The following is an 11,453-nucleotide window of genomic DNA, read 5'->3' as shown; positions in this document are numbered from 1 at the left end:
ACAACAAATAGAACAGGTACTTAGTAGCCGAAACACGATTGACAATTACATTTACATAGGTACCCCATTTGGGGCTTCAAAAGGTCAGAAACATAATTCTTGAGCCATGAGCCCAACCTTACAATGAACACCATACAACAAAGGGGCCGAAAACCCCCAAACATGCCAGAAACACCGGCTTCCAATTACATCCAAAAACCTCCTTGAGGCAGAAACACAATTTTCAAAAAGGGCAACTTCCCCTTAAAATACAAGCCTATCATAGGCTACTCCGAACTCCACCTTTAAGCCGTCCTCAAAGGACATATACACAGGAGCAAAATACCCAATCTACTGAGGTCTGTTAAATGACAAGAAAGTTAATACATGACCTCTAAAATCACAATTTGAGAGGAGGCGAACTTGCACTCCTAATACGCTTTGTCTTTAAGACCTATTTTGGCTCTAAGGCCACTGATGCAAGGGCTAATCTCATACTACAGAGGTGACTTAAGAAACTACTAACTTACATTACTGAAGAATAGGTTGCGAAAAATAAGTTCACCTCAAACAATGTGAGTGGGAGCTCGAGAGGGTTAACACTCTCTATCCCAGTATGTCGCTTTACAAGAGAATAGAAGAAAAGAGAAGTTACATTTTAGGAAAAGGTTACATAGGGGAACGCTTAGAACCTGCCCCGAAAGTTAAACTGCTGAGCTGGCAAAGAAAAAAAATTTATTAATCGGCCATTACCTTATTGTTGACCGCTGCCGAGGAAAGAGGCGCTTCCCGCCTCCTGCTATGTACTTAATACACTGAAAGATGGAACAGAAGTGGCTCGGAGACCCTAAAATCAGCAGTTTAAATACTCTCGCAGAAAGTTCTAGGCGTTAGGGGAAAGAAAACACCCTCCCACAAAGATTTTATTGGGTAGGACCCCGCAACAGATTCAAGTTGGGGAAAGATACACTAGATTGGTCAGAAATTAATTGAAAAAAATTCGTGATTGGATACATTCAAAACAAGGGGAAGAAAGGGGTAAATATTGCCAACTTAAACAATGACAGAAAGAAATTTAACAAAGAACAAACTCCTGAAATTAAATTTTCTCCAACAAAATAGTTCTTTGACTCCGCACTAGGGTGCACTATTGTTGATCTTCAGTAGTGTCCTCTAGAAGAGAAAGTTCACACTTCTTAATACAAGCAAGACAAAAGTACGTCGAAAATGACACAGTTCACAAACTCAAAATTTTCCAGGTAGTGACATCTTCTGAGAAATTTGGAAATTAAGACCGTAGATAAAGTTCAGACTTCCTCCAGAAGAGGAGTTTCAACTGGCGCAACTTTTAAATAAACGGTGTGGAGGTGTACCGCCCGGTACAATAATCTTTCTTCTTTTTCCTTCAGGGGTCCGCTACATGGACTCGTCTTCATTTAGTTCTGTCCTGGATCATGTCAGAGTGGAGATTGATACTCCTCAGATCTTTGTGAAGGGTATCGACTCAGCGCTGTCTTGGTCGTCCTATTGTTCCCCTACTGGCGACTTCTAACATGTAACCCGTCTTCGCGATAGTGTCGACGTCTTCCCTTAGTACATGTCCACACCATCGTAGACAACTCTGGCATATTTTTGCTTGAATCGGTGCAACGCCAAATCTTTCTCTGATGGAATCATTGGAGATGTGATCCATTTTAGTGACACCAGCTGTCCATCTCAGCATCTTAGTCTCCATGACACCCAGTCGACGGGGTACACGAAAGGAGAATCCCCGAAGATTGCGATGATTTATGATCAAGATAATAAAAGCAATCGGGCGTACCCTGGGCAACGCCAGAGAATGAATAAACTTTCTCACCAGAAACATCCACACCTGAGCCCTTTTCAGGGCCACAGTTAACGATTGTCTCTGTTAACATAGAAGACATAATACCAGCCAAAGAAGAACTGCTACAAGAGCTATGCAGTAAGCACTAATGCCATATACTGTGCATACAGGAGACACATAGAAGTTACGATATGCGCAGGCCAAAATAGACGGAATGCGTCTCGCCACTGAAAGACCACGTGATAAATATGGAAGTGCTATTTCTGTTAATCAAGATATCCAGATTTCATCCACAGCATTCACAGAGGAAAACAACATTGAAATCCTTACTGCAGAAACAGCTAATTGCACCATTTCATCCCTTTATAAACCACCTGGTTCTGAATTCACTGTAAATAATCCATCTAATTCCGAAAACAAACGTGTGCAGATTGTGATTGGTGATTTCAACCGCCATAGTACTGTTTGGGGCTATGGCGATGAAGATGAGAATGGGACAGCAGTACAAGAATGGGCAGAAATAAGGCAGCTGAGCAGCTGACTTTAATCCATGACGCAAGACTACCTGGATCCTTTAACAGCAGCAGGTGCAGGAGAGCTTACAATCCTGACCTCATATTTGGCAGCAGCAAAATCAGCCGAAAATGTGTAAAATCTGTCCGTTCCCCAATACCTAATTAAAAGCATAGACCAATAATGTGCCAAGTATTTGCTGCTATAAGATACCAGAAGGTATCCTTTCGGAGGAGGTTTAATTTTAAGAAGGCAGACTGGTCAAGATTTGTAGAATTGCTGGACGCCAAATATCTGCTAGAGAACCAGTACCCAGTTGTTATGACACCTTCACCACAGCTGTAAAGAGATGGTCAAGGATGTCTATCCCCCGTGGCTGTCGAACATCTTATATCCCTGGGCTTACTTCAGATCAAGCGACCCTACTAGCAGAATTCAGCAATTTATTTGAAGAAACCCCTTTCAGTGAAGCAACCGTGGAAGCAGGGAACAAGCTTATTTCCCCTTGCAGGGAGACCAAAACGGATAAGTGGATACAAAATATTAAAAACTTGGATCTGAAAAGAGACAGTCATAAAGCTTGGAGACTTCGGAGACGTCTAAGCAATGATCCGACCAAGACCACCGCACATCATAATATCACTGCTAACCAAATAGCACGTCAGTTACTGCTGAACGGGAAGGCAACCCACAAATCACAAAAACCGAAACTGCAAAGAGAAGAGCATGAGGAGAGCGATGACTTCACATCATCATTCAGCATGGAAGAACTAGAGAAGGCTATCAAACAGAGTAAAAATGGAAAATCAGCTGGCTTGGATGATATATGAACTGAGCAAATTAAACACTTTGGCTTAATGACAAAGAAATTGATTCTCCAGCTCTTCAATAACTGTATGAGCAGAAACCAAATTCCAAATATATGGCGCAAGAGTCGAGTGACTGCCTTGCTGAAACCTGGCAAAGAAGGGAATGATCCAAATAATTTTAGACCAATTGCACTACTATGTCACCTTTACAAACTGCTGGAAAGATTGATCTTAAATCGCCTATTACCTGTAATTGACCCATTACTTATACCTCAGCAATCTGGAATTCGTCCTGGTAAAAGCTGTACTGGACAGTTGTTAAACCTCACACAGTTTATGGAAGATGGGTTTGAGGCTCTTAAGGTGACAGGAGTGGTATTTGCCGTCTTATCAGCAGCGTAAGACACTGTCAACCACCAGCAACTACTAGTCAAGGTCTACAATCTAACCAAGGACTTTAACCTAACGAGACTCATCGTCACTCTTTTTCAGAATCGCAGGTTCTTTGTTGATTTCCAAGAACAGCGTAGTCGATGGAGACTACAGAAAAAGGTCTTCCGCAAGGAAGTGTACTGGCTCCAATTCTGTTCAATATATACCCGAACGACCAACCCATAGCCTCCAATTGCAGTAGCTTCTTGTATGCTGATGACCTCACTCTAGCCACCCAGAGCATAAAATTTGAATCAGTGGAGAACAGCCTTACGGATACCCTTAATGATCTTTCTAGATATTACAATACCAATCAGCTTTAACCAAACCCCTCAAAAACACAAGTGTGTGCTTTTCATCTGAGAAACAGGGAAGCTACTCGCAAGTTAAAGATAGTATGGTCAGGGGTCGAACTGGAACACTGCAAGTCTCCAAAATATCTAGGAGTGGCACTTGATAGATCTGTTACTTTCAAGAAGCACTGCATGAACTGCAAATCGAAACAATATTTTACGGAAACTGGCCGGATCACAGTGGGGTAGCCAATCTGAAACCATCTGAACTTCTGCAATGGCACTATGCTATTCTGCAGCAGAGTATGTTGGTCAGGTTTGGTATAATTCAACATATGCAAAACAGGTGGATATAGCTCTCAAAGACACTTGCAGAATTATAACAGGTTGCTTGAAATCCACTCCAGTCGAATGGCTCTACCACCTTGCAGGAATAGCACCTCCTTCTGTTCGAAGAGAAATAACTGCGAACAAGGAAAGAAAGACAGTGGAACAGGAAAGGGCCCATCCTCTATATGGGCAAGAACCGCATCTGCAACGATTGAAGTCAAGGAAGAGTTTTCTCAGAACTTGGAAGGAACTTCGTACTACTACTGAGAAAGCCAGGTTGCAATTGTGGAAGGCTGCATCTTACCTTCCCCCTTGCTGGATAAGATCTTCTGAAACTCTACCTCCTGGCCACGACGAAGAATGGATGATATGGAAGTCCCTGAATAGACTGGTACCTGGAGTTGGCAGATCCAAGGTTAAACTGGCAAGATGGGGCTACATAGATCAAGAAAAAATCCAGTGTGACTGCGGAGAAGACCAGACCGTCTAACATATGCTCAAATGTCGACTATGTTCAGCCTCCTGTACAGAAGATATCATGTATCAAAAAACGCATTGGAAGTGGCCAAGTTTTGGGCAAATGTAATATAGTAATTATAACTGTGTACAATATGTATGTTTCTGGTACGAAAATAATAATAACCCAGTCGATGCTCTGTCTCAGTCGCAGTCAGCCAACATTCGCAACCATACAGTGCAACAGGTCGGATGACAGTACGATAGATTCTTGATTTGAGATTATCTTTCAAATTCCGGTAGCAAAGTGACGCCAGTTGTTGTTCTCCATTTCATCCAGGCTGCGGATATCCTTGCATTGACCTCTTCGACAAGTCGGCCATCATCAGTCATCGTGGAGCCAAGATACTTGAATCTTGTCACTCGCGGCAGGTCCTCGCCGTCTACCTGAATGGTTCCCATTGCCTGTAGATCTGACATATATTCAGTTTTCTTTTCATTTTAGGCACAGACCGTATTGCGCCAGCCGATCGCTCCATTCTTGGTTTTGGCATTGCAGATCAACCTGGGTCTCAGAGGCCAACATGACATCGTTTGCGTAGAGATGCGTCCATGGCAAAGAACGGTGCAGGTCTCCTGTTACAGTATCCATCACTAGAATGAACAAGAGCGGTGACAGCGCTGAACCTTGGTGAACGCCGACGATGAGGAGAAAGTCACTGGATGCTCCTGAACATAGCTGCGGGGGTCTAAATAAAGCAGCTGAACCCACAGGTATGCCATGCTCTCGCAGTGCTAGCCATATGAGGTCATGCGGTACGCAATTATAAGACTTCTCGATAATATCTTGTACTGTATTGTATCGTATTGTATTGTAGTATATTATATTATTTTATATTTTATTTTATTATGACAATCCACAGCCTGCTTCCAGTCATTCGACTGGGTCAGGAATGGAATGAATGAAGCCCCTATCTAGCGGCGAGGATAGGAATTGTGCCGGCTGCCGAAACCTGTCGCACTCCTCTGGGGCAATGATTAATGCATGACAGATGGACTGAAATAATACTGGAGAGTGTTGCTGGAATGAAGATGACAAGGAAACACCGGAATTATATTATATTATATTATATTATATTATATTATATTATATTATATTATATTATATTATATTATATTATATTATATTATATTATATTATATTATATTATATTATATTATATTATATTATATTATATTATATTATATTATATTATATTATATTATATTACCCCTGAAAAGCTAAGACAAATATTTACAGTCATTAATTCTGGGATTCTATGACAATGGAAATGATTTGCTATTCCAGGGTTCGAACTTAACTTACGGCACTGGATTAATGATTTTGCACTTAGAAAAGATGCACAAAGTAAACGAATCGATATCTATAATTTGCAGTAAGTTCAAACACAAGAACAAATATGCAATTCGATTTTTATTTGAGATGTATTTTCAAGAGTTTGTTGATATAATACCACAAAACCTCGAAACTTTGCAAGTACATTAGTGGGGATATGGACGAACATCATACATTGTGGGAGGAGACAACGGGAAACTGATATTATTGTTATTATTATTATTATTATTATTATTATTATTAACATCAGCAGTATATTGAGTTTAATTACCTTTAAATGCTGAAACGTCAAAACAGGTATCGAACCTATCTCTGGATTGATGAAATGGCCTATGGTTTTTAGTGCCGGGAGTGTCCGAGTCATGTTCGGCTCGCTAGGTGCAGGTCTTTACAGTTGACGTACGTAGGCGACCTGCGCGTCGTGATGAGGATGAAATGACGATGAACACGACACATACACTCAGCCCCCGTGCCAGCGAAATTAGCCAATGATGATTAAAATTCCCGACCCTACCGGGAATAAAACCCGGGACCCCTGCGACCAATGGCCAGCACGCTAACCATTTAGCCATGGGGCCCTACTCTGGATTGATGTAGTAAATATATACAAGAAGACTATTATATTCCAAACAATAATCAGGATCTTTCTAAATGTTAGATGTGTACCAAATGGTTTATGTCTGTGAAGCAGGTATTATGCAGGATGCTGAGTTAAAAGAGAAATATATGGAGGTTCAAACACATTTTAGAGCACCCAAGTCGGAAACTTGTAGACAAGCAGATGTAATATATGTAAGCTCCTTGGTCGCATTAAAGAACGCCATTTCGGAAAATGCTAATATTTCACGTCAAAATAAATCTTCCTTTAAATTTTGGCAGAGAACTGCAGAAACTTGTGTAAGATTACTTAGAGAGGCTATTTGTTACATTTGGGAAAGAGACCTGCGCATTTAATATTCTTGTTCCATCAAATTAACTTGAGCTTGTGAACGAGACTGCAATATCTGTCTCATTTGTTTGTTGAATTGACTCCATAAAGTCGGGCTACCAACTTAAGGTAACCAAAGTTACTGCCTTCCACTGAGGACCACCATTCATTTGGAAATATTTGCATGTGCTTCCGTGTTGAATTTTCACCCTGTTTACCACCATACCATTGTCCATTTCACAAAATTATCGAGGTCTGTTTGTGATCGCTGACAATCCCGTAACTTATTTATTACTCGATACAATATAACATCCTCTACAAAATTCCTTACATCTGATTCCAGGGGCCCATTCCACAAAAGTATGGTCTTGTACATTACAAGTAAATTCTCTAGTAACTAGTACAAATACCAGAGTTTCTGTTCCACAAAAGAATTTTCTACAGTTGTACTTTACTACTCCATACATACAAATTACCAGTGAATTTTTATAGGTATGTTCCACAAAAGTACTAGTACTTGTAATTTACTAGTGAATTGGGAACGATTCCCTACCAGTGAAAGGACAATAATATGTAAATGTACTAGTGCTATTTAAATATACTTATTTCAGATACATTTTGATAAATATGTGGTCTAGCAGGAGTGATAGTGATGGTAATGAAAATGAAAACTACCGGCTGTATAGGGAAAGAATAAACCTCCAGTTTAACACTATTTGAATACAACGAGAGTTTTAGGTTAAGCACAATACAAGTGGAAGAACTTTTGATGGATATTTATCATAGGTTGAAACATCCTATGAACAGAAATAAACCTCTCTCTGCTAAACAACAGTTAGGCCTACTAACAACACTGTTTGGCTAGGAAATTGTGGTCGGTACCATGGTATTGCACATATGCATGGAATGGCAAAATCTTCGGTCTGTAGGTCAATACATTCTGTGGTAGCTGCAATAAATGATGTAACATTTCCTCAAATTGTTCCTTGACCTGAAAATACTGAACAAACATGTTCCAAGAAGGACATTCCTGGAATCATTAATTCCAAGTAATTCCAATCATTAATCCAACTTTTCCCCCCTCAAAAGCTCCATGAGCTTTTCCAAATCATATATTTCCATCCAACCCTTTATTTTGTGTTGTTTTTTCAGACTCTCGCTATTCCTATTTCCTTCAAAATGAATAACTTCCTTTCCTTGACACCATTTTAACAATTCATGCAGAGTGTGCAATTTTGTAACAATTAAGTTTGGCGGCCGAATGTCGTCATTAGCGGCATCCGATTCCAAATGACAGAACAAGGTGGGTATGTCAGACTATGGTGGAACATATGCGAGGATCGTGGAAGAACAGAACGGGTGATAATAACGGAGTAATTTCCTATCATCAAAGAAATAAACTGAAAAATAACATTGTAGCATTGAGAAATTCATAGAAATATTAGAGTTCTTTGAATCTTTGCTACATAACTTAACTTAAAATACGATATTAAGATTAATGAGGCAAGCATAACCTACTTTAACGAAAGGAATATGAAGATAAACAGCTGATTCATGCTATGACGTAGTATGTTTATTGATATGTTGTCACTTGTAAAACTTGTAACAATTCACTAGTAATATACAAGAGACTATCAATCTTTTGTGGAACAGAAATGTACAACTCCATACATTACAAGAACCCACATGAGTAACTTGTAATGTACAAGACCATACTTTTGTGGAATAGGCCCCTGTACTTTACTCTTAACATTCATATATAAAGACAACATAAAAGGTCCAATAACACTGCCTTGATGAACTCCCTTCTTAATCATTACAGGATCAGGTAATGCTTCACCTACTCTAATTCTGTTTCTATTTTCTAAAACTGTAGCCACCCCATTCAGTCTCTCTTATCTAGTTCGATTTCCCTTACTTTTGTAGTAGTCTCCCACGATTTAACCTATCAAATGCGTTGGATAGGTCAATAGAGATACAGTCAGTTTGACCTTCTCAATTTAAAATATCTTATAGAACTTGCTGGGAACCCGTAATTTGAGCCTCACAGGAATAACGTTTCCTAAACCTGATCTGCCTTTTATCAAACCAGTAAATTCGCAAACAGGTCTAATACAATCATTTTACATCCAACACATGTCTAGCTGACTGGCCTGTAATTATCGGCCTTATGTTTATCACCCTTCCAGTTGTAATAGTAACAAATAAACACTTCAGATATGGTACATACCCCAAATCATTGCCTTTAGCATACCCCCAGTAATATCCTCCTTCGATTCCGCTTCTGCCTTAAATTACCAACATATACCCTTCTATTTTTCACTGAAATTCATATGGCTGCCAATTATGATTGCCATCATGTTATCCTTAGCTGACATCTTCGCTAGAATACCTTCAATTTCTGCTTACTTCCACAACCTTTCCTAACTAGTTCTTCCCAAGCCTTACCTCCTCCTTAATCTCTTCATTTCTCTTTTATAATACAGTGGGACTTTGCCATTCCTTACCACCTTACCCCTCACTTCTCAACAATAGCTTTACAGCCATCCCATAAGCTGTTAACATTTTTGTTTACGATTTTCCACCGATCATATTTACTTTTTTTCTGAACTCCCTCATGCTTGGCTTATCAGCCTCATGGAACTGCCTAACAATTCTACTTTTACAAGCTTCGTGAATACATGTACTACCTACCACTTCAGTTTCTCTACAGAACTCATCTGGTTTTCCAGCACCACGTCGAGAATATTCTTCCCTCTAGTTGGTTCCATCACTTTCTGATTCAGAGCTCTTTCCCACATTAACTTATTTACCATTTGTTGGTTGTGCTTCCTGTAATTCGCATTACCTTCCAAATTGCCATTTGGTAAATTGGGATCTCCCTATACAATCACGTTCCTTTTAGTGTCATTCCCCATATAGCTGATTATCCTATGAAATAATTTCGCATCAGCGTCAGCGCCACCGTTTCTAGGTCTGAACACCCCATAAACATCAAACCGTCTATTGCCTTCAAAGATATTTACAGATGAGCTTATGGTTCACAAGTGAAGTCTACCGACAGTCACAATTCCATTCAATGTTTACCTGCGAGTAGGTGAGCCATTATAATTGCAAAAGTGAGAAACATACGCCAGGTTAATATTTAATGTTGTTTATTTAACATTAAAAGGTGTGAAAGTACGCGCAGTGATGCACTGTGCAGTAGTTCGTGCTTGAGGTGAGACTGAGATGAATGTGTCACTCTTGCAGTTGACTGATAATTTTGTAGTATTACTCGGTGCACGAGTCTTCGCTGTTTAAGTGTGAGCGCGCTAGGGGACTAGCGGTTAAAGAGGTACGTACACTCCGAATCGCAGTGTTATTGACACCAGGCATTCATAAATGTACAAATAAGAAGAAACATTTCATTCTAAAATCAATGACACTAATTCAAAGACAATTAAACTTATTTTATATAAATTTTACAATAATTCATTTCTGAGTAGCATCAAAAGTTTAATAATAATAATAATAATAATAATAATAATAATAATAATAATAATAATAATAATAATAATAATAAAAAATTAGATGCCAAAAGATGGAAACAGCACATCGACTAACCCAATATATATATATATATATATAACAAAAATGTATCTCCAAGCACACAAAACTGAGACACTACAATATAGTCATTAAACCAGAATGTCTTTATGGTCAGGGATGCCAATTTTGAACAGGAAAGCAGACATCAAAAGCATTGAGAAAAAGGAACCCAAATCGTAAGAAAAATTCTAGGCCTGAAACTCACCAACGGACAATACCAACTTAGAGGCAGACAGGAAATCAAACAATACGCAAATATTCACAGCGATGTTAGAAAATGCAGGTTAAGATTCTATGGTCATATTAAAAGAATGCATCCAGACAGACTTACCAAACAAAGAGTCAAATTCTATGAAAACCGACACGAGGCTGACGTATTTGAACACCTTCAAATATCACCGGACTGAGCCAGGATCGAACCTGCCAAGTTGGGGTCAGAAGGTCAGCACCTCAAACGTCTGAGCCACTCAGCCCGGCTCTTAAAATGTTTTTTTTTAATGTTAAAAAGGTCACGTGACAGATATTGCAACTCACCCCATCATTTATGATCATTTGATTTTGCAAAGGGAAATTTGACACCATTTTGTTGTTTCAGTAAGTTCTGAATGATTTCAATGGGATTCAGGTCTCAGCGATAGGGAGGTAATCTCAGAACAGTAAGCCCACAGTATTTCAAAATCCTGTCTACCGTGTGCACAGGTACCGGTTTAAGTTTCACCAACTCAGTCTAGGTCATGTCGTCAGTCACAGCAATTTTGCTGCCCTACAACCACGACACGATGCATTATCAAGGAAGTCTGGCGGAAGGTTTGGGATGAGTCGCTCCTGCAGCCACTTGTGCTGCTTATTTAGTGATGGTAATCCTGCAATTGCGACTTCGAAGCGTAAATCAACTCTG

The 11,453-nt window shown here is 39.5% G+C and overlaps 1 pseudogene; it reads right to left on the bottom strand.

The window, feature by feature from the left end:
• Positions 1-1,411: 1,411 nt before the first annotated feature.
• LOC136874397 (uncharacterized) lies at positions 1,412-5,292 on the bottom strand (annotated as a pseudogene).
• Between the last annotated feature and the right edge of the window lie 6,161 nt (positions 5,293-11,453).

This window comes from Anabrus simplex, chromosome 5, assembly GCF_040414725.1.
Source record: "Anabrus simplex isolate iqAnaSimp1 chromosome 5, ASM4041472v1, whole genome shotgun sequence".
NCBI classification, from domain to species: domain Eukaryota; kingdom Metazoa; phylum Arthropoda; class Insecta; order Orthoptera; family Tettigoniidae; genus Anabrus; species Anabrus simplex.
Note: the sequence above shows the minus strand (reverse complement) of the source record. Positions and strands in the feature narration are given on the sequence as shown.